The 23944-nt window shown below is 38.2% G+C and overlaps 1 protein-coding gene across 2 annotated transcripts in view; it reads right to left on the bottom strand.

The window, feature by feature from the left end:
- Positions 1–19434, bottom strand: part of LOC117208713 (prolyl 4-hydroxylase subunit alpha-1) — a 225314-nt gene extending 205880 nt beyond the window's left edge. For both annotated transcript variants that reach the window (XM_033450001.1, XM_033450002.1), the window contains exon 1: positions 19145–19434. The gene's annotated coding sequence lies outside the window, so the exon portion shown is untranslated. The remainder of the gene's footprint in view (positions 1–19144) is intronic.
- Between the last annotated feature and the right edge of the window lie 4510 nt (positions 19435–23944).

Below are 23944 nucleotides of genomic sequence, written 5' to 3'. Positions count from 1 at the left end.
TCTCTCTCGAAAACAGAGAGAGGGAGAGCTAGAAGTCAAAACCCAGGCGAAAGCACGAAACGAGAGCGTATTACTAGCCCGATAGCGTGTTTCGTGAAACAATGCAGCCGCCATATTAACCGTCGGAGAGCCGTCGACGGCGGGCATTTTACGGCACAAAGCCCCGTTGAATTACGTTTTCGAGCAACAGTCTATTCGTCGAACCGGCGCGTAACTTCGCGAGCAGAAGGTGGCTTCAACCGAAAGAGACGATGAGAGAAAGAGAATGAGAGGGGGAGGCGCTTAATTTCCTGCTTTAAATGCGGAACAGAAAGCGAACAGGGGCAAGATGAAAAACCGAAATCGAATCGAGAGTCCGTTCGTCTAGATGGCTGCACGCTTCCGTCTGCCAACCGATAATTGACTTTTCCGCGAAACAAACCGAAATCCGGCAAGTTTAAGCGACAGTTTGGAATTTTTCTTTATCTCCCCGGAGTTTATCATAGAGTCGTGAAAGATGGGGCGGGCGAAATGCATGGAGATTCGGGAGATTGTTCTTAAAGAAATTGCGAGGCAAGTGACAAAAACGACGTATTATGTGCGTTACGTTCTTCGATTACTCACATTTTTTTTTTTTTTTTATTTAATTTGTACTTTACAATTTGTCCAGCTGGTCATTTGGTAAAATTTTTCTAACTTAATTGCTTAATAACATGCGGATGGCTACCCCCAGCGGGATACCATCTTCGAGTTTAAATATTTTATTTCTTTAGCGAGGTCAGTGGAATGTTTTCTTTTTAGTCTTCTTTCTATGAGAGTTTTGCTCGCTTCAGCAGTCAGCTGGTTTGAATGTATTGCCGTTCTTTCCTTGTATTTTTCTGCGTACCTGATTTCTTCTTTGAACGTTGGTTTTAAGTCTTTGCGTATATCCTCGTTTCTAACATACCATGCGGCGTTGACTATTGTTCTCTGTATCTTCGATTGTAGCGACTCTAGTTTATTTACGTGGCTCATCGACTACTCAAATGGATAATTCATTCTACTAGTCAGAAGCAAGACTTTCACAAGATGTGCGGTGGAATAGATATTGTGAAAAATGATCTATACGGCCTGACTTGTCATATCCTTCCTAGAACAATTTAAGCACAATTTAAGCATCATGGCAATCATGAACTTCGTTTCGTACGTCTTAAATTATAAAACTATCTACAAAGTGACCAGTTGTTATTCATACGATTCAAATAATTATGATCGTAATAGGTAGTGTGCACGAGAATGATGAAATTATAAAAAGGTGATTTTATTTTGGAATTATAATTTAAATAGTGGACTCGCGTTGTGTAATATTTTGGCTACCCATTTTACCTGAATTTCGGTATAAAACGGCGATCTATAATCTGCTGTACGGCTCGCTGGATAACAATGAAGTTGTTACTTCGTTAAGAAGAAACTACGTGATACTCGAATAAGTATTATAACTTTATACTAATTGTACATACAGAAGGTGCTCATCCGTGGACAGTAATTTACAAGATGTCAGGGTATGGTACTCGGACATTTTGCGAGGAAATGTCGTTTAGTATCCTGCATGTACAAGATGGGTTACACGGCATGGAACACGAAACGCTATTTCGTACTCGAGAGATAAAATTGTTTAAATAAAATATGTCGCACGAAATTCGACAAAAATAGAAGAATTCTGAATAAATATACTATATGGAAATATTTTTCATATCCACTTTTAACGAAGGCAATCTTTTAAGAATACAACAATTCTAATACATAAAAATAAAAAATTGAAATTAAATTCATTTAAGTTAAAACGTGAAAATATGTTAGATTGAATATTGCAGAGTCGTTAGAAAAAGTATCTAAAATAAATTATCTAGGAATAAAAATGAAACAATTTTGAATAAAAATATAATAAAGGATACTGTTTACCATTGAAGGAAGGTAATTTTTAACAAAAATTTAACGCACACGATATTACATTAGATTAGATACAGTTATTAAAAACAAAACTTCTGAAATATATATCCACGTATAAAATAAATAATAAAACATTTGTACGTTTACACGTTTCGTATTCATAGATACAATTTATCTGCTATTAAGTCGAAATTACATACATTCTCGATGACGTCCGACTATTCCAAATAATATGACGCTGTGTATTATCCAGTCATCACGGATAAATACTTTAACACTCTGAAAATCCATGAATATTAATAAGGAAACCGCAAATTAATGGTTTCCCGAAGTAAATATCACACGTCAACGTGTAATTAACAATCATTGATTGAAATTACGCATTCAATTATATATATATATATATAATGCGTAATTTCAATATATATACCTGAATTCTGGAAATACGTATAAAAAGGTCTGTGTATGTCTATGATACGCCTTCAGCACGGGGATATTTTCACATAAAAAATTTCGTTAAATTTGAGAAATATTTAACGAACCGCTGTTACTTCTGACGAAAAATTGGAAATATTTTAATGCACCCTGATATTCGAGGTTTTCTACAAACTAACTAGTGGACTGTCGAAAACTTATCGACCGAGAATTAATTAGCAGAATTTTACTCGACTATACACGCCACAGATTTTATACCTTTTTATTCGAGAAATAGAGTTAGAGCAGTTTTGATTAATTCTTCTAAGTACAGAAGCAGGTTTTATAAAAGAAAGAAGATTATTAGATACTAATTATCAGATTGTGCGAGTTTTAATACAAATTTGTATTTTTATATGCACATTTAAAAAAATAAAAGTTAGATGGAAATTCCTTCTACATATTAGAGATTATTATTATTTTGTATAATATATTTGTATATTATATACATCTTTCAATTTTGCACATAAGTAAATAAAAATATGCCACCGTTATAGATGTATTTATTGAAAAAACTGTGCAATAGATGTTTAAAAATACCCTGCTAGGACTGAATTTTTTAGGCTGTGAGAAACTTATTCGTATACTAAAAATTACCTTCATTCGTAATAGATACTAAGAACAAATTTTTCCTAATGATTTTATAGAAGAGAAAATAATGCACAAAAATTTCAGCAATTTCAGCGATATACATAAATACATTTATCTTATAAATATATTTAATTAATTTACTTTGAATATGAAGGGATTAAGGGGAAACCTTTGCAGACCAATGTATATTATGAGAATTTTGAAAATTTCAATATTTAATATTATTCAATCTAATATTTAATAATATCCTAAAGGAAAATCTGCTTTGTAATAGCTTATGCACAAAAAGCTGAAAACGATATCGAAACAAAAATACATCGAAGTTCTGCCGCGTTAAAAATATTTTACGGAATTTCTACAAGGGAGAAATAGACTCTGCGGAATAAATTATGGAAATAGAATGCTGTACCAGTTGCGGAAGTACGAAATGCTCCAAACACCAAGTATCGATCAAAGTCGTCTTCCTCTGCTTCGCTGTTTACTCAGTAATTTACTTCATTATTTATACACATTAATAATTCGAGCTTTGCAGAAAAATCTCTGCTTTCAATTCAAATTTATTTAACACGACGTGTAACGTGGAAAATAATTCTGCGAAAGATAAAGGCATAATCGAAACATGAAAAAGTACAAGTTTCAAGATCACGTGAACTATGCGCTGAACTGTGTGCACTCGCGTACTCGGCCCCAGGAGTGGCTTTAAGTGCGATCACTGCATTGTGGTAGCTGAGTATAGTATTATATCGTGTCCAAGAGAGCCTCAAAAGGGTGTCCACAGTGATCGTTTAGAAAGAATGGTCGGCAAATGCCGTGAAAGTGCCACGATTCTGTCATCGCCAATCGTGTTACATTTTTTATTTTACCGAGTCGCCATAAAAAATTCCAAAAAATACAAAATATAAAACATAGATAATTAGATCTACTTGATCAAAATTTCTAGCAGAATTATAAGTATATCTATATCTTGAGTTTCATCTTTTTATCTAATATCATATAACTATGACATAAAATCTTATTCATTTTATCAGTTTGCACAATTATCTTCTAGGAGTTTATTAAATTACACATGCACTTTATCTCTGCAAAATTTCTTTTTCCCATTAAATCGATCGATAATCTACCGAATAATACGAAAGATAGATAGTACTGGTTTCATTGAATATATCTTAATATTCTCAAATATCACAAATTAAAAAATAACATCTCTCCGGAAATTCAACAAGCTTTCTTTCATTTTTCATACACCTGAGAAAAGGAGATTTTATCCCTGCAATTCCCTTCATTGAAATTAATCTGAAATTTTGAAGATTACACATACATCCTTCGTCTTTTAGAAGAAATTTACTTTTAAGATTTATTCGACAATCCAGCAATCTCCCTCTATGTTCGTTTACCGTAAGTCAGAATAAGTAAGATTTTTGTAATATTCCAGGGTAAGCATACACCGTCGAAAAATGGATTTATTACTCGACCCAGTTTACCTTCTCATTTAGTTTCTGAGAAAAATACGAGAACCCGGATTCGTAATATTTCATAGAACACATTAGGAATCGTCGGGTTAAATTCTCCCAGACATCGCGTTTTCTCATTTTATCGGCTAGATATATATCGAAATCCAGCTCGAACGAAATACAAGGGTTACAGTTGAAATTTAAGCGTTTTCGAGTAGCAAGCCCCGAGATCCAGTTACGACATCTGGCTCTACATCGTTTTTGCGAACTCGTCCCAACGACGCCGAGGAAATATTGTTTGCTGGCTGGACCAATCTGAGCAAACGACGTCCGTCCGGTATTGTTCGCAAATAATAGGTGTAGCAGAGGAAATTCCAGTAAAAAGCGACTTAAATTTGAAGGTAAATTAATCGTTCGCCGGAAAAAATTACGAGTATTTTATTCCTGAAAACGACCAAATTTCGTTGCTTAAATAAAACGAAAATTCTCTGGTTTTTTGTTTAGTCCTTAATTGCTACGTATGTGTAATGAAATCGAAACGTGTTAATTTCATGAGAAAATACATACAGTGGCTGTACAAAAGGTGCTGCTAGAGGCAAATATTCTCATTTTCTAATGAAGCGCTTTTCTTGTCTATATATAGAGTTTAAAATACTATTAAGCGAAATAAAATTTAATAAACTTGCAATTAGTTAATTAGTAAAAATCAATTAATATAAAATGCCATGATAAGTATAGTATAGCCTGAGAAAATATTTTTTGTAGGGTTACTAATAAGAAGGGTAGTTTCAGTAGAACGAACGTCTCTCGCCGACGTACTAAAAGGTTTTCATTTTCATTCGTTGCATTGTGTTTGTTCGTGCGAAGCAGCCAAGCAATTTTGGAAATTAAGTAATCTCGATCGTCTCTCGACGTTCGTTAGAAACACGTGTAATTGCACGGTCAATGCTCACAATGGCGAAAGAACAAAGAGCTCCAAGGATGATTCTTCGCAATAAGAGGAACCAGCTGGAAATATTTAAAACGAAGAAAATACTTAATTAGTCTAATAATTAATTAGTCAGTTAATAGTCTTAAACTTCTTTCTCAACTCAAAGAGAATGACCAAAAATTAGTTCTTCTCGCAATTCGTCATTTCGTGATAATTATAATTTACATATTACAAATAATAAGAAATTAATAGAAATTTCACCTTTTTGATCTGTGTGCTTTTTCATCTAAAACATAACCAATAGTAACTACTACGAATGGTTTTATGATATTTAAACGTGAAAGAATGTTCTTAGAAGTACATCTAAATTTCAACGTGGCTTATCGTACTTGATCTTTCAAGGTCGACTGCGATCTTGATTTCGGTTAATGTTCGCGGTGAAACTGGTGTGTGAACGTTGATAAATCGAGGCGAAAACGGTCTCCTCTCGGCGCGCTTTTACTTATAGCTTGGCGCGCAAGAAACTGGCAACCCAATGTCTTCCCTATAAATCACTTTAAGCGTGATCTTCTCACGCTAATTACCCTTTACCTCGCAACAGAATAAAATAACGATGAACATTTTTTACTAACGAGAAGACAGTAACAAGATAGATCAACGTTACAAAGCGTTTTCACTTTTATTAGAGAGGAGCCAAAAATCCCAGTAGCGTCCGACTGAAAGACGACACGAAAACGGAAATTAAACTCTCTTATTCTGATACAGACATTCTAATACAGAGAGCAGCTCAAAGGAGAAGCAGCAGGCTACGGCTCGAAAAGGTGGAGAACAAGCGCTAAATGAAACCGAAGAAACGAAACTAGGAGGCACCGGAACGAAGGACGGTCTATTTGAATTCCGACAAGGAGGTTCGTTTTAACGAGAGTGCCTTTATTTCGCACTCGAGGCTCGACAAAATTCACGGGCACCTTGGTTAAAGGGAAGCAAGGAGCAATGAGGGGAATCAAGGACGACACGCGGGCGAGAACGTGGCCTCGACGATTGCCTGTTGGACGAACGAGGACTTGGCAGACTCTCGAGTGTTCAGGCTGCATCCGAACAAGGTGAAAAAGGGGACTCGAGGGTGGAGAAAAGTGATATGCAATGGAAGAGAGGAAGATAGAAAGCAGAGAAACGTAGCGGCGCGAGATGAAGAGGGGAAATGGACTGATTGTAATTGTACCGCGGAAAAATAGGAAAAAAGAAAAAGATAGTGCGAGAGGGTAGAAGAGGGTGGAAGGGAAGACAGTTAAGGTTGTGAAACAGAAAGAGAGGAAACGAAAAGATATAGAAAAGGAAAAATGGATGATGTTAAGTCATGAAGAGGAAAGGGAAGGAATGTACAAAATGCCAGATACAGTTTAATATGCATTGTTTTTAACAATTACGAGATAGATACTACCCTGTGGGTTATTATCATGTGGCCATATCGTTATGTGGGTTATGACAGTTATTGAATGGTTTAATCGCATTGACTACGCAAACAGAAGCAAAGTAGCCCCACAGGCTTTATAGATTGACGTATCGTGTACGAACCTAAATATTTATGCATTTACAGACAATTTAAATGTTTGGAAGAAATGCACGGAGAATGTACATAATATGTATGAATGTCAGTATCGATAAAATATGGGTAAAAGTGCCAAAAATTACAATACTTAGGGAGTGAAAGAAATTTCTCCAGCTATGCTCATGAAAATATGAACACATTACACATACGTGCAAATAATTAACATGCTGAATAATGTACAAGTACGAATTGGCTTTATAAAAGAATGTACAGGTGCAAGAAATAGCTGTAAGGATTAAAATGAAACATAAAACGACGCTCTAATTATTTTGAGTAATATACAGAGAAGCATCCAGTCGAATAAAGAAGATCGATTAACCAGGTACTTAACATGAGAATAATCAAAATGTAGCGAGCAAGAAATTAAAATTAAACTAGGGAAAATGTAACAGCAGTGCAATAAGAATGTAAATGTAACGGAGGTAAATTAGAAGTGCGTAAAGTAGCATAGGAAGCGAGAGGAATAAAATGACGGGGGTAAGCAAGTTCTTGAACGGGATAAGGGAAGCAAAGTGGCAGAGTTCAGTGGCTCGTTTCCGCCCGTATCGTCGGGCTTTAACATAAAAGAAAACGGTCTGAACCGTGTTGAACGACCGGTGTCTCGGTCGATGGTAATTTTCAGACGATCTCTCGAAAGAAGGGGTTTCGCCGTGCTGGCAAACAATCGTCCATGATGGCGTTACGAATCGAGTCTAGTGGGCACGTGGAACGTTCTCTCTGTCGCGGTCTTGAAATTCGTTTCAACGGAACCAACGCGACCCTTAACGACGCCCGATGAAAGAGAAAACGAAGGGGGCGAAAGGGGTTTGAAAGTTCGATCGCGAGTATCATTAGAGCGGGATGAAGGCTGCCTCGTTACGATCGGGCAATTCCACGCAAATGAATTTTCACGACGTTGTTAATTAATTCGGTGTTGGCCTGTTACGCGTTAGGACGCCGCTTTGCCTCGATAATTCGACGACCGTTTAATTGGCGATGCCCTCGCAAATTGACTGTCTCGGCTTTATTATTTTGTAACTTCTGATGCCGAAGAATGTGATATTCTTATACAGGATGGACCAACAAGAAGTACCATCTAAAATAATTCGCTATCGATCTTTTCTTTTATCGAAAAAGATTTTAAACGAATTACGTTACATTTCAAGACACTCGTGCAAGAGATGGATACAATTATGCTCTTTTATATCTTACATTTCCAGAAATGTCAAAGTGACTTTGAGTTTCTTAAGTGACACTCTATATATTTTGTAACATTAATCGATACAACTGGGCATTTTCTACAAAAAAAAGTATTAACTTATTTCTATCGGAAATTAGTTTGGATTTTAACATTAATTTGTCAAAACGAAGACAATGTAAAGAGAGGAATACCGCTTCGCGCCTTTTCTTGCGCTTCATACGCTAAGCTCGACAGATTGAAGTTAAAATATCTGCCAAACTAATGGTTTTTCGATATAAATAGGTTAATACAGTTTTGTAGAGAATAACGAGCTGCATCGTAGAGCTGTATGGTAATTACATTTTACATTTAAAAATATACAATTCTATTTAGGAAGACGTATGTTACCTTCGTATGACCATTACGCACCCATCTATAAGAAACTGCTTAACTTACATTCGCTTCTTATCTAAATTACTTTTCTTATACAACGCATAGTGTACGATTAATTTGCATTCGTAGATTGAAACAGTTCAGCCTGTTCGTACATACACGCATCATTTTTGCTTTAACAGAAGTTCTAATTATTAAACGCTTAAGAAATCGACTTGAGAAGGTTACAGCGAAAGAATAATACATTCTGAAGAGTAAAGAGGAGAAATATCGTTGATCAAACGTGGTGAATTAATGTTCTGATATATCATTCGCCTCAATTGCGTTCGCAAGGTTCGTTACAGTTTCGTGTCCTATTCACGTAACTGGCAACAATTTCCATCGCAATTCATGTTACGATTTCATTGAATTAATGAACGTCGTTTTTAGAACCACGCAGCCGAAGAACATATATAATTGGCCAGTTATGCTGTAAAAATAACTTACGGCTCTGTTTTTTTAAACAATACATGGCGAAATTAAATTCTCACGCTGCTCGTAAACGACGCGAGAATCGTGTGTTTACTCGAACGAATCGATCTCTGGAATCGTGAATATCGAAGTAGCACGCGCAATAAATTCAACAGAATTTTAAATAAATTGACAAAATTCATAAGTAAATTGAAAATCTGAAAATATCGAGAAATTTCTACATTTCTGTATTTCATTCCCTCTGACACGCGATTTCGAATTCTCAATGGCCCTTAAGATCCAACGTAGTTGAAAAGACAAAATTCCGACAAATTTTAACGAACTGAACGATCAAACTGGCGAAAATATTCAAAAATCTCGAAACGTAAAATAGTTGTTCAGACGTTCGTATCATGAATTCTTTAACGCGCGATTTGCAACTTTCAAACGCTTCTAATATCCGAGATAGCCGGAAACAAAACGTGAAATCTGCGAGATTTTGCACGAGTATCCTATTATTTCTGAATGGGAAGTGGTAAGAATTTCGCCAGAGGTTATATTATAGAACAGCGCACAAACGTTTCTCAGATCCGCAAGAGCGCTTCGCCTTATCTAAAAGCGCGAGAATCGCCGTAACGCGAAGACTTGCTTCTTCGAATTGCGTGGACCACAATGGAGAAGATGCGTCGACGTTGCGATCTTCTCCATTATCTGGAGATGGTGGTTCGCGTAATTCCGGCGCTAGCATATCGTTCAAGGTTAAACATCTCCCTGATAATCCGGAATTCTGCCAACTGTCGGTATGTTGTATGAAACTGTAGTATGCGTGGTAGTATTGTAGATGAAACGATGGTAGCAATCTCGTGGAGTATTTTTCCGGAAAGATAGATGGTGATAGTGGAATGTATGTATATGGATACAGAGTGGCCAAAAAATGAATGATCGAAATAGAGAAGTCTATTCTGCTTGCAGTTGAAATGTATAGTGTACAGTGGCTACAAGAGGTATTTGTACAATGAAATATACGTAAGTACAGAACGGTACAAAAGTGAGTGTTGGTACAGTAAACGTTAGATATATCGATTTGAATTGTTAATTTGAATATTGTACAGGGTGATTCAACAAAAGTGTTTTAAGATTTATATAGGATACTACAGAAATTAGTGGCCACAGTTTCAAAAGTTACGTTACCTACCTACGGAGTGAAAAAGTAAATAATTTGGATATTGTACAGAGTGATTCATCGAGGGCCAGCATCTTAATATTCGTATAAATGTTTCAAGGCAGATGTAGTTAAGAGGAAGAAAAATATCGTGGATACTCGTCTTAAGACGAATGATTCTTATGAAAATTGATTAACCCTTAACGCTCTGACTTTTAATTGTGAATATCAACCGGCAATTCTTATTCTCATCATACTTCGACTTACAAGTTTTTAAGTGTCAGATTTTAAATGCTACAATGACATAATGATAATAATATCAAAGTCATTCAAAACAATCTTTATTCATCTCAGAAGTAATATAATTTTGATTACAATATTTATATTAATTATAATTGAGTAATATGCGGTACACTTGGAGTAGAGCGCCGCATATCGGTGGTGCTTAAGAGGCACACTTGGAGCGTTAAGAATTAAAAAGGATATATCGCAATTCTCATACGAAACGATATTCAACTTTCAAAGAATAAAACTCTATCGCATCTGTTTAAGAAATAAGCGTTTCTAGAATCAACCCTCTAATCTATATACCATCCTAAAATGTACTTAAAACCAACTATAGCTCTTTCCATCGCTTGTTTCGTTCCAAAAACAACCAGCCATTTCCTTTAATACAAAGATCAACAACTTATCAACCCTTACATACCGTCCAATGCTCCCTAAACGAAGTCGTTAAACTCTGCCCTCGGGCGTAGCAAAGTAACGCGAGCAATAAAAACGCACCCTTTACAATTTTCAACCGGAGTCTTCGTAAACCTGCACGGTAAACCAGAAGCCAACGTTACAGGCTGCATTTGCCAGTTACGTCGAGGCGTAGAACAGAGTAACTTCTGGTGTGGCTCACTTCCGCAATAACCGGCGAAAGAAATAACAATCCGGATTAAGCCGAGCTTAAACGCGTTATCAGGACTGATGCTACGGGAGAAGTTCGCTTTCCAACGTGGCTGTGTTTACGATTATGAGAAACGTGGCAGCCGCTCGCGAAAAGCCGGAATACTTACGGAGGATGGAAGTTATCCTGTTTCTCTTTTTATCGTACGATAGGAGCCAAAGTTTCGTTTGTCGTACGCTAAGCGACATCTTCGTTCCCCGGGAAAAGTAGCAGGCCGCTCTTATGGCGCATACAGCGAGGATTGAAGTTGTGGTAATTGGCCTTTAGCTGGGTGAATAGGGTGAGAGTTGGGTAATTGTTATATGGCGACGATTTGGCGTTGTGTTGACTATTGGTCGGGGATATAATTGAACGCGTGGCGTACTCTGGAGGTTGCTTAAATCTATTTGACATGATTTCGATGTAGGCAGTGTGTGTGCAGTTAGCAGTTTATGATCTCAGCTACTTTTGATAAAATATAATTTAACTGGAAAATATCAAATGGAAAAACCTAGGATGATCTTATTTTCTTGTTAGAGCTGTAGTAAGATATTATGAGGCGAAAAAATTTATTTTTAATGATTAACGTATGCTGTATAAAATTGGCGACTATAAATGTCAAGCGCATTATATCGCTATCCTTTGCTCGTTTGATTTTCAAGCTTTACATAAGATATTTTGTATTTAAACGCTTGATGTTCTACTTCCCAATTCTCTCTGTTTTTGTGTAAAATTGTTAACGTCGGTTTTTCATCGAAATACCTCACCAAGCAATTAGAGCTACCGAAGCTACGAAGTTGAAAATTATAAATTCAACACTGGATGCAAATCTGTTTAATCTTGAGATAGATCTTTCTATCCTGACAAATTTTCACCATCATACAAGTTCTGAAAAATATATCGTTTTGCAGATAAACCGAGAAGATTTGTGTATTATACTTTTTCAGATATTGTCGCCATAAGTCAAGCCACATTTGTTTATCTCCATAGCAGGCATCCCCATAACGCGTACGCTAGGAATAATCTAAAGCAGACAACTACACTTCCTACGGACATACCCTCCAAGGAGCAATAGTCGCGAAAGACGAAGTTATAGGGGCAAAGATAAAAGCAAGGATGATAGATAGACCGATCCTATCTCTGAATTCATGCCACCTTATTCCCCAAATCCTTAGGGAAATTTCTCGAAAAAACCGAGACGAAACAGAAGTTCGCAAATCTAATTCAAATTTGAAACATCGATACAACCAAAAGTACCAACAACGATTCACATTGGACATTTCGTAACAAACGCAACCGTTGTCCACGTTTATCCTTCTCCAGGAAAGCGAAGAAATATTCCAGCACCCATAATGTTTCTTCCATACATTTCTCGTCGCTATTACATTTTTTACAATGATTCAAATAAGACAAATTCTACGCACAAAAAGAATTTCAACAACGCGCACATTTTTTAAACTAATATATATATATTATGACGTAGTATTAGGTTGTCCGAAAAGTTTCTTTTGCTTCATAAGATGATAATAGATGAACAGCAATTTCTGTTTTATATTATTCCATTGAATTAGGTATGATCCATTTCATTATATTTTTATTATTATTGTTACGTCCGGTGACTCCCTGCGGTCGAGGCGTCCATGAGCTGTGCACATATAATTAAGCGGGTCGCAATAATCCTAAGGAACGGCCATAAAACGAGGCTTCTTGAATTACCGACAAGATAAAAATTGGGGAAACGTGAGTTTTCCCATGTTTCCCGAGATTCCACCCGCAAGCGATCAGTGATGGGGCGATTCTTCACCAAACAAGAGTTTTAGCGACAAAATCGTTACTGAACTTCACTGGTTCATGGACTACAGAACAGTCACCACATCTCTAGACTCCACCTCCGCCTATAGATCAGTCATTGTCTCTAGACTCGATCTACGACTACAGATCAGTCAACATATCTAGACTGAATCTACGACTACAGATCAGTCGACAATTCTGCACTAGGTTCACTATTTTAACTCAGTCAACATATATTAATTAACATATATATACGCAACGAGCGTAATCTTCGTGTCTACAAGTTGTTGGAAATATATAACATCTTTGAACAGTTACTCCAGTGCTACTCATTAAAACCACCTCTATTATCCTAATCGAAATAGGGGATCGATCTGTTCGTGGCATCGATTATTCTAGTCGTAACGGGAATTTACGACTCCCGTTGACGCGCTTCCTCGCGATCACGTCTCCCCGCCACTGGTCGATAAAACAATTATGTTCGTGCATAATGCAATAAACTAATATAAAACAAAATACATTAAGCGTCTATTATTTCCTTATAAAACGAAAGAAACTTTTCGTACAATCTAATATATTTCAATTTATTGCAGCTAAAACGTTACAGTCACCCCTTAACGGTGAAGAAATACACAGAATGCGAATGATATTAGGTTAAGTAAAAAGTTCTGAGCGTTTTTCGCTAGATGTCTTTAGTGAGCCATATCTCACGATGTGCACATCGCATCGAGTCATAGTATACACCGATTTCAAGGTGATATTACGCATCAAAAAGGTTCTTTGTCAGTTTTGTGTTCGGTGAAGCCAGTTGTGTGTTACAGCGTTCGAAAATGGAGATAAAAAAAGAGAAAATTCGATACATTCTTCAGTACCACTACGACCAAGGTGAAAAGGCGGAGCAGGCGGCCAAAAAAATTTGTGCTGTTTATGGACCCAGTACAGTATCGAATGCAACAGCAAAGCGGTGGTTCCAACGATTCCGTTCTGGTAATATGGACGTCGAAGATGAGGCACGCTCTGGTAGGCCAATCGTCGAAAATGTGGATAAAATCATGGAAATCGTCGAGTCGGACCGGCATGTGAGCACTTATTCCATTGCCCAGGAACTGAAGATTAGCCAGAAAACCGTTTGGAACCATTTGCATAAGGCTGGTCTCAAGAAGAAGCTCGACGTATGGGTGCCACATGAATTGACGCAAAAGAACCTTTTGGACCGAATTGATGCCTGCGATTCTTTGTTGAGACGTAACGAAATCGACCCATTTTTGAAGCGGATGGTGACTGGCGATGAAAAATGGGTCACATACGAGAACAACAGCCGAAAAAGATCGTGGTCCAATCGCGGTGGGCCGGCCCAAACGATCGCCAAGCGTGGATTAACGGCCAAGAAGGTTTTATTGTGTGTTTGGTGGGATTGGAAGGGAATCATCCATTATGAGCTGCTCCCATCGGGGCAAACACTTAATTCGGACCTCTATTGTCAACAACTGACCAGACTGAAGCAGGCGATCGACCAGAAGCGGCCAGAATTGGCCAATAGGAAAGGTGTTGTGTTCCATCAAGACAACGCCAGGCCGCACACATCTTTAACGACGCGTCAGAAGCTCCGAGAGCTTGGCTGGGAGGTTCTATCGCATCCGCCGTACAGTCCAGACCTGGCACCAAGCGATTATCACCTTTTTAAGTTTTTGCAAAATTTTCTTGATGGTACAAAACTGGCCTCAAGAGAGGCTTGTGAAAATGAGCTGGTCAAGTTTTTTACCAATAGGGACGAGGACTTCTTCAACCGCGGAATTATGAAATTGCCTTCAAAATGGACAAAAGTAATCGAACAAAACGGCGCATATTTAATCTAAATCGAATAATCTTGACTATGTTAATTTCATCGTCGAAATAAAGCGAAAAAGCGCTCAGAACTTTTTACTTCACCTAATATACAGAAATATATCAAATATCCAAACTATAGTGATTGTTACGGTACTTAGCGTATAAAACAGGTTTATGTTTAAGTTTCGTTCCATTAAAGGTACGAATTTGCATAAAATTCCGCGCTTTCCAGCTACGACATTAACAGAATCGTCAACATTACAGTCTCCTCAAAGAGGAAGTAAAAGGTAATCGGCGAAGTATTGGGTTGGCAACTAAGCGATTGCGGATTTTGTCAGTACCACCTATTGACTGTGTGCGACTCTTCGCTGTGTGCGAAGATTTCGAGCGCTATCTAACGAAATTTACGAGTCATAAATTGGAGAAGCAACGACGCTGTCCGATGGCGCAATTCGACCCCGTAAAAGCCGACGCACAGCTTTAAATACAATGAACGTGGCGAAGCGACAGCGATAGCAGACCCGCGTGGGTCGACATTTCTCCGAGCAGTGACGTAACCGTATGCAAGCATCGTGAGATGCCCTGGAAACGGATCGTCCAATAGCCACCGTGTCCCCTTTGCCCCCTGACGCGATTTATCTTTATCGTTTCAAAGATTCTAACTCGGACGAGATTGCTCGAACGTTCAACTCGCCTTTTCTCCAAGCTTTTTTCAAAGTGCTCCCAATGCTTATCGTTTGATTTTCGTTTCGAAAAGAATTTAAAGAATCGAAGAATGGTGGAAAACATGGCTGTGTCACCATACGTTATCAGTGGCCGATCGATACGAAGTTTGGTGGATATCGCGTGGATGAGATGGTAGATCTGAAATATACAATCTTAGATTCGGGTCGATCATGACGGCAATTGAAAATTTGTTATCGAAGAAACGAAGAAATCCAAATTTTATACAACGAAGAACAGAGATCTCGAAGAATAGAGTTCGGAACGTTTAGAAAAAGATCGGCAGAACTGAGTACAATATCTGAGAATGTAACGTCTCGAGACAACGACGCTTGGAAGTTACAAAGTGAAATTCGAGAACCAAAGGAAGAGACAAAGATAGGAGGATCTAAAAATTTCACAAAGAAGCTTCGAATCGAGGTCATCGAATCAATCTCACGATAAAGAAATCCGATATTCTATCACTATCCTTTGAAGTACAGTTCAACTGCATTTTACCAGGACTTTTAGAATTATCTTTCATCGCTGCGCAGGTTCTGCAGTTGCAAAACTTTGATTTCAGTGCAAGTTACGCTGTAGACTCGCGTAAACTAGCTAAACGCGTTACCCCAAAACGCAACTTTTCCCAAAGTATCAGTTTCCTCCAAACAACTCCACCTGCAGACCTTTGATTTTCCTATATACATGTATACCGAGCTACACGTGTTACATTTACCAACTCTTCCGCTTCTTTTATTTACAAAAATAACGTTCTTTTATTATCAGTTCGTTCCGCGAAAGCATCAAAATTAACGCTTCATATAGAATCTAATGTTCAAACAAATTATTTCGTTAATATCGGTTTAACAAATGCTATAATTTGAACCATTCTCAGTACTGCGTCATGGGTAGTTTCGATGTTAATGATCACAAAAATGTTTAGAATTTTCAGAGAAAAAAAAATATCGTAGGAAGAAAAAACCATTGTGCATAGTATGCAAAATACGTTCTTAATGATAGTTAGACTGCATATTTCTATACATTTATGGCAAATCTGGCCAAGAATACACAGGATGGCAATCTTGTTTTGACTTTTTGAGTTATATTCGTGAAAATATAAATGTCCATAAATGTCCGGGCTCTAATGATAATGAACTAAATCACACATGACCGACAGAGAATAAGTTCGTGCTCAGAACATTCAAGAGGGTGAACAGGGCTAAGAAGTGTCGTAAACGTGAACGACTCAAGCGACTAACATTCACAATCGTCACGCGGAAATCGCACTTTTCTCTGGCGTAGCGAGTTTCTAACTTCTCGAGGGAACAATCGTAATGCAACATCAAAGCGAACTGGGGCAAAAAAATGCCGGATAACGAAACATGAAAGTCCCGTGACTAGGAACTATTTTGAAAAAAAACCTAACACGAGACGTTATCGTTCTTATAAAAATAAGGAAGGTGAAAATAAAGAGAACAATGCATGTACAGTCAAAGTTGGAGACTGGGAAAAAGGAAGGAAAGAAAAGAGAAGAAAGGAAGAAAGAGAGGAAGGAAAGGAAAAGGAGGGAAAAGTAGTAGATTCTTCAATCATTCGTGAGTGTCAACGACACGAGAAACGAGAAACGTTTCGACGAACTTAATAGGATGACGTCTGGTCAAAAACTTCTCGTGATATAAGAATCTAATTACCGACCGAGCTGGATGGATATAAATTTCGCGCGCCAACTATTTCACAAGTTTCGAGGGGCGTTGGAGGACTCGAAAAAGTGGATGGGAAGTTCGGAGGTTCTTCGATGAGCTGAATAAGAACAGAATCGAAGAAGGGGGCTGAGAACCGGAGGAATTGATTGGTAAAGGAAGTAAGAGATCGAAAGATTAGAAAATTCGGCGTATCGCGCGATCGTCGAATCGAAGTAATTGAAAGCATCGAAACGTTGATAAATGGATAAACTCGAACAACGATAAAGTCGAGCAACTGGAAACTGGAATACACGAATAGCAAATAAAAAATCGGAGAATAAAAATAATTGGAAATGGTTCGAATAAAAATCGAATAATTTTATAACCGAAAAGTTGAAATACTAAAAAGTCAAAGCTTAAATGTTGCGACTCGATTTTCTCCACTACAATGCTAACCAAAAACACACGCAGTTTAAGTTATTATTAATTATCTACCATTTAAAAACTTGAACGATTCTAGTAATCGAACAATTGAAACACTAAAAAGTCCAAGTACCAAAATTTGGACCTAATTCCCTTAAAATACTAACAAGAATACGCACATCTAAACTGTCGGCTGTTTTGTGTAAAACGACGTGGGGTCTCCAGGAATTTATGCGTGTTCACGAAGCACGGTTACGTACGATAAATACGTTCCGAAAAATTCCAAGTAAAAACGTGTTTACACGAAGGTTTTCGTACGACGAACGAGCCGGCGACTCCAAAAATACATCATCCAGCCCTACCGTAACGCGCTGTAACTCCATATTTTAAGACGCGTCACCGGAACTGCATAAAAACACGGCGCAAGCATGCACACAGAGGAGACAAAGTGCAACGGCGTGTTTCGGTCCCTGTTGAACGCTGCGCGTTATATCACTGTGCAACGAGGGAGCCAGTGACGACGAACGTTGAAATACGTGGGACGTATCTGGTATGACGCGACCAGTGACACAACGCAATTGCAATGCCGGCTGTCACTGTCGCGTTTATTAAGTCATACTTCGCCATGGATTCGACGAAGCATCGAATATTTCTTTGAACTCAAAACGCGCGCGTGTCACAGGGGTAAACGTCTGCAATGTGGATTTTAACAAGATACCAGGTGCAAAGAACACGGTTTTACTACTCTTAATATCTCCATATTAGTGAGGCACGGATGCTTTCAGAGCACGTGAAACGAGTGCATCATCGGAGTACATGTGGTTTGAGTGGAATGTCAGGCGAAAACAACGCGACGCTGAACCTCTTAAATAACTGACACGTTATCGTTACTGGTTCTTAGAATCGACTTTAAGGGGGCGGTGTTTGATATGGAGTACGTAAACAAATGTGGCACAGGTCTGTATCTCGCTCGTACTTAATAGAGAAAACAAATATTGCGATTTTTTCAACATACTGCTGCCGTAATATTTAGACACTTTACGATGTTAATGTAAATTGAATGCTTTCTATTTGTTTTATATTTTATTACAAACCTGTTAATTCACCGGAAACATATGTGTCTTATACCGTAAAATATTGAATAAAGCGAAGTCTGTTAGGATTTTTCAATAAATATAACGATTAAGTGTTCTAATACTTATGGTTGGCAGTGCATATCCTACTCTCGTCAGATCTCCACCTACTTAGTTGCATATCGTCTACTGTCTCCCTGTCTCGAAGTTTCAGTGTAGTATATATACGCCTGTGACACACATGTTACGTTTGATCGCAGCTTTACGCTCGTTCGGTCCTTTTTCAGCCGGCAGAGAAGAACTCGTGACTTCATGCCCTCGTTCGTGACTCGCTCGTCCGTCAACCGACTCGAAAGTCGAAACTAGGCACGGTTAACCTATCCTTCCTACTGCACTTTACGCTTCCCTTGAAGAGCACGATCAAAATGTCCTTGCATTCGATTTCGCACAAACGACACTACGACGAGAGGTAAAATGAACCGAGAATTTGATTATCCGACGCGAAAAGACTCAGCCGATATCGTATTTCATATCGAAATTTGTTATACACTTTAATGACAGCATATAAAATTGAGATGCTGACTCACCGGTAGTCTTCTTATCCGACGATACTCCTGTCTGTCACGTTGCACAGCTTATCCAAGTATTCCAATTCACCGTTCTTCGTTTCTTGAAACCTTCGATGAAACGTTCAGGCAACGGTGACGAGTGGCAACATTGAGTAACACTGAACAAAGCACATGAGAAACTTCGATTGATAACCACGCGGTTCGTAGCGTGCTCTTTTGCGACCGAACACGAACCACAAAAACCTTCTAGACGACCTGCACGGCACGAGATCCGACAGCCGACTGACTTCACGCGGATGCTGCGGCGAGCGTGTTGCCACGCGTCCCCTGCCACACGACGCGCACATCCCCACCACTCCCCACTTTCCGTCTCGCTCGCTCGCACTCAAACTTCCATAGCTCTTTCTCTTTCTAGGGTTCCCGTTTCTGCACGTGCGAGCAGCATTCAACTTGTCTCCGAGTCGCTTGAATTTTATCAAACACAAGAATTGGATCTTAACTGAATATCGAACAATTATTTGGTCCCATGATCATTCACAAACGTAGAATTTCTTACTTTAGGCTACATCGGATAGGAATATTTCAAAGTGAGATATCTTGGAAATAAGATTGCATATACGTTGCCTTAACCTTAACCTATTCTCCGTATTTCCTTAGCTCTGAGCGAAAGATTCGTTCCACAGAAAATATTCAAACAGAAAAGGGACGATAACGGAAAATCCACTTGATTCAAAACATACACAGTATTCACGAAGAAAGATACATCTACTTACAAGTCCAAGCGTCTACCTTCGAGATCATTCCACCATGAATTCACGCTTCGAAAAATCAAATCAAACAATCGAAGTTCTAGACGGTTCGTACGAATTCTCTTTGAATCTGTATTTCGTGCTCGAGCCTTCACCTGGTTTCGTCGCTTCCTTTATTTCTTCGAGTTTTGTAACATCACACCAGGCGTTCGTCATTGTGTCTTTCTCTATCGCGCGTTCCTGTCGCTTCTTTATCCTTCTCCCCCCGGCCGGTGGTCATTCCATTTTTCTCGCTCCGATGTTCTTTCTCTCGTAAACAGTGGACATCCTCCGCGTCGTCTTCTTTCGCCATTCGACTCATTTCGTCCGCGTTTCTCACGATGCGACGCCTCATTTTCTTCTTAATCGTTTCGCTTTTTCCGGTTGCTCGTATAATAGCCTCCTACGCGGTTTGCTTTTCCATGCAACATCGTAAACGTCTCTGTTACCGATTCGTTTCATTTCGCCAGCGCGCTCCTTTCGTTCCATCATCACCCTTTTTCGACTTGCTTGGTCTCTGTCGCGCTCATTGATGGCGTTAGCATCCTATTCTTGCGAGTCTTGTCGGCAACAAGATAGCGTGCATTTACACCCGCGTCCGGACGTTACGTTCGCGTCGTTCCATTAGCATAAAGCCCTTCGTACGCCCTTTAAGTATCAAAAATTCCGCTTGTAGACGCTTTCGCAGGAAACACGGCGACAAAGTTATAGACGTAACACCCGTTGTCTAGCCAGTTTCATCACTGTTCTCTTTTTCAGAGCGAAAGAGTAAAGGAAAATTTGAACATTGCGCACTGAATCGAATCGATTTCCAGTTTAACGAGCCTTGTAACAATGGTTGTTTTCTTGCCTTGTTTATTTTTTGGAATTGCAATTTTTTACATTTTTTTATTTTGTGTGAAAAGGTTTGGATGAATTATACGTGATACACAAAAACTAAGAGGAGGTAACAGCTTGATTGATTCGTAATAATACATGTTAATTGTCACTGTGATATTTATATAAGTTAATAGCAAATTCATGATTGAAAGCAGTACGTGTCTTTTTCCTATAAAATTAACATACACACATACACACACAAATTGTAAATTTTAATGATCTAAAAACCCGTGAGTGACGTGTTAATATTAAATAAGCCAGCCATCCATACGCTCATTAGTCTAGAATACTATACAAATTATTTAAAACACAGGATTTTAATAATAAAGCAGTGTCTGGATACTTTTGATCGATACTTGCCAGTAACGCAAGTTGAGGAGCTTTCTTGTTTCTTCTTCTTGAGGAGGTTGGAAGTAATCTTTGGAAAAAAGCATAATCTGCTTAGTGCATTTTATGCTTGGATTAGTAAGTGTAATGCTTCTGAAGGAAATTTGTTCTTTTATATTTACAAAATAAATATAAATTTCATAAAATAGTCCCACCATTTCATTATAAATATTAGATTCTATAGGCCCATTTTTTAGAAAATTCCTCATAACTTTTCATAATTTTATAAATATACCGCGGTATTTGTGTGGATATTTCAATTGATTTTTGTACATATATTAGTGCATATATTATACATACATAAAGTATATGCAATACGTATATTTACCATTATTTAAGTATACTTTTCGATGAGAAAATACTACATTCCACGGGCCCATGTTTCAGGCAGTTCCTCAAAGTTCATAATTCTTTGCAAAAATTTTACAAGTATACCAGGATAAATTTTTGGATACTTGAATGATTTTTTGTACACATATAGTATATTTATCATTATTTAAAGGTATATGCGATACCATATTTTCCAAATACCCAAATTTATAAATTTATACGTTTTTTTTTACAAATCTCATCGATTGCTTTGCAGCGTGAATCACATTATTTGAAACACATTATTTGAACAGAAAGTACGAATCGCAGTTATTCAATTATATATTCAATTATATATTTAATTATATATTCAATTATATATTCAATCTGGAAGAGCTGAACAGCGGGAGTGAACATCCACGCGCAATTACCGGTCGCGTGGTGTTCCACGGAAAAACTACGTTGGTTCCATGGAAATACTACGTTGCTTACGGGATTACGCGATGCTCCTCTGTTCATCCAGCTCGATAAAATCGTAAATACACGTTCACGGCCGCGCCAGAGAAAGCGCCGGGATTTAACAAAACAGGTAGAAGGGGAGCACGTTCCGAAAGATTAGCAACAAAGAGACCCCTTTGTCAGGAACTTCCCGTTAAGCGACCATCTTTCCTCCCTTCTTGCCCCGTTCTGTTTCTTTCCAATCTTGCTTTTTCCACCCCCTCCTCGCTAATTCTTCGTCCAACCCCTTTCTTCGTTCCGACCCGATACACGCGCAACGTATAGGTTCTTCCATTCTTGTTGAATGCTGCAATTGAACTGAATCTCCTACTTTGCAGAATGCGATAAGCAAGGTTTACGATGATCGTGTTTGTAACATAAATGTTGGAAGGACAATTCCGGCTGAGACAAATCTCCTTTTATACAAATTTAAATTTGTGTATGTTAAACTGGACTGGATATTGTGCATTCGCTAATTTGTGGATTATGTCTTTCGAATATGAAAGATTGTTGAAAGACAGAATATCTTTATAAACAGGTTGAAATTATAATAACATGTTTATTTTATAAGAATGACAGGTAGATATCACCTTAGACGTCATAACGATACCAACTTCTTGAAAATATAGCACTTCACACCTGAAGCACTTTCTAATCAATTAAAAACTCTATCGTTCCTGATCAATCTTTCGATATTTAAAACAATGAACCACTTCCAGCAGTGTTCGGATAATGAAACATCCTGTCCTGTGCGTTTATATATATGCGCGGGCTCGCTGAAACTTTTCGGTTTCGTCTGCATTTTCCCCAGGCAGGTGGTAAGAACGGCGCCGTGGCTGGGAAGACTTTTGCGAACTTGTAAGAAATTAAAGTTTCTTCGTGGAACTCCACCGCAAGTCCTGCTTCGTCGTCGCCAGCGTCGTCGTCTTGGTCGTTTACTTCACGATGTGCTATGCTGTATCTAGCTATCGAAAGTCCAAGCCCCACGCAAGGGATATTGTCAGAAAATAAATCGACCGATCTACCGATGTATGCAGCGAATTAAACTGACGTAGTAATAGAAAAAATGAGTGACAGCGGATTTTTCGTGAATATTCAGAAACCAATTTTTGTGATTATTGCTATTATAAAATGCCCGCGAAACACTCTACTCTGTCAAGAACGAATACATTTTGATTGAGTAAATAGACGTGGACGCTGTTCAATTTACAGTCAGCCGACGGTTATTAGTGGCTAGTGAGCCACTTTCTTATGGACAGTATCAGAATGTTCTCTTTTCAACGCCACTACGATGACCATCGCTCCATATTAAGAGCGAAAAGAAATAAAATGTATAAGAAAACACAGATTTTTCGTATGAACGGAATTTTTGCAAGTTTCCGCTCAAAGAACATAACCAATAACGTTGCTACTTTGTCCACAGAAAATTCGAAACTCGGTTACTTTCCTACGCGGGTGATCGATGAGGTAGTGAAAAATGGAACTCGAAGATAAGGGCGAAACATGTTTTCAGGCTCGAAATGGCGAAACAATGTATAGTTGGAATAGAGTATAGGATGTCCCGCGCGACTGGGACAAACTCCGAGATGATAGAAGATAGAAAAGGATTGGATTCTTCAATATACACATATTCAGTCCGAAAGTGATGGGATTCGAAAGATTTTAAGGTTACCTCTATTTTTTGAAGGAGCGTATGAAAAATTGATTGGAATCGGAAGCTCTGGCTGTGTTTATGAACGAATTTTGTGCAATAAAATATTCAAGATTGAAGCTTTTATGAACGAAGATGTATTCATGAATGGATGCAGAATTTATGAATGACGAAGTAGTTGAATGGTAGATATAACCAAATGGAACGGTACGGTTTAAAGAGCGTTCATTTAAAAGAGGAAATTAATCTTATCATTTTCATCACTAGCTTCCATAGCTGTTATTTAATTACTATAACTATATCTAA

This window comes from Bombus bifarius, unplaced genomic scaffold (assembly GCF_011952205.1).
Source record: "Bombus bifarius isolate JDL3187 unplaced genomic scaffold, Bbif_JDL3187 scf7180000008161, whole genome shotgun sequence".
Taxonomy (NCBI): Eukaryota; Metazoa; Arthropoda; class Insecta; order Hymenoptera; family Apidae; genus Bombus; species Bombus bifarius.
This window is presented reverse-complemented; position numbering and strand designations above follow the sequence as displayed.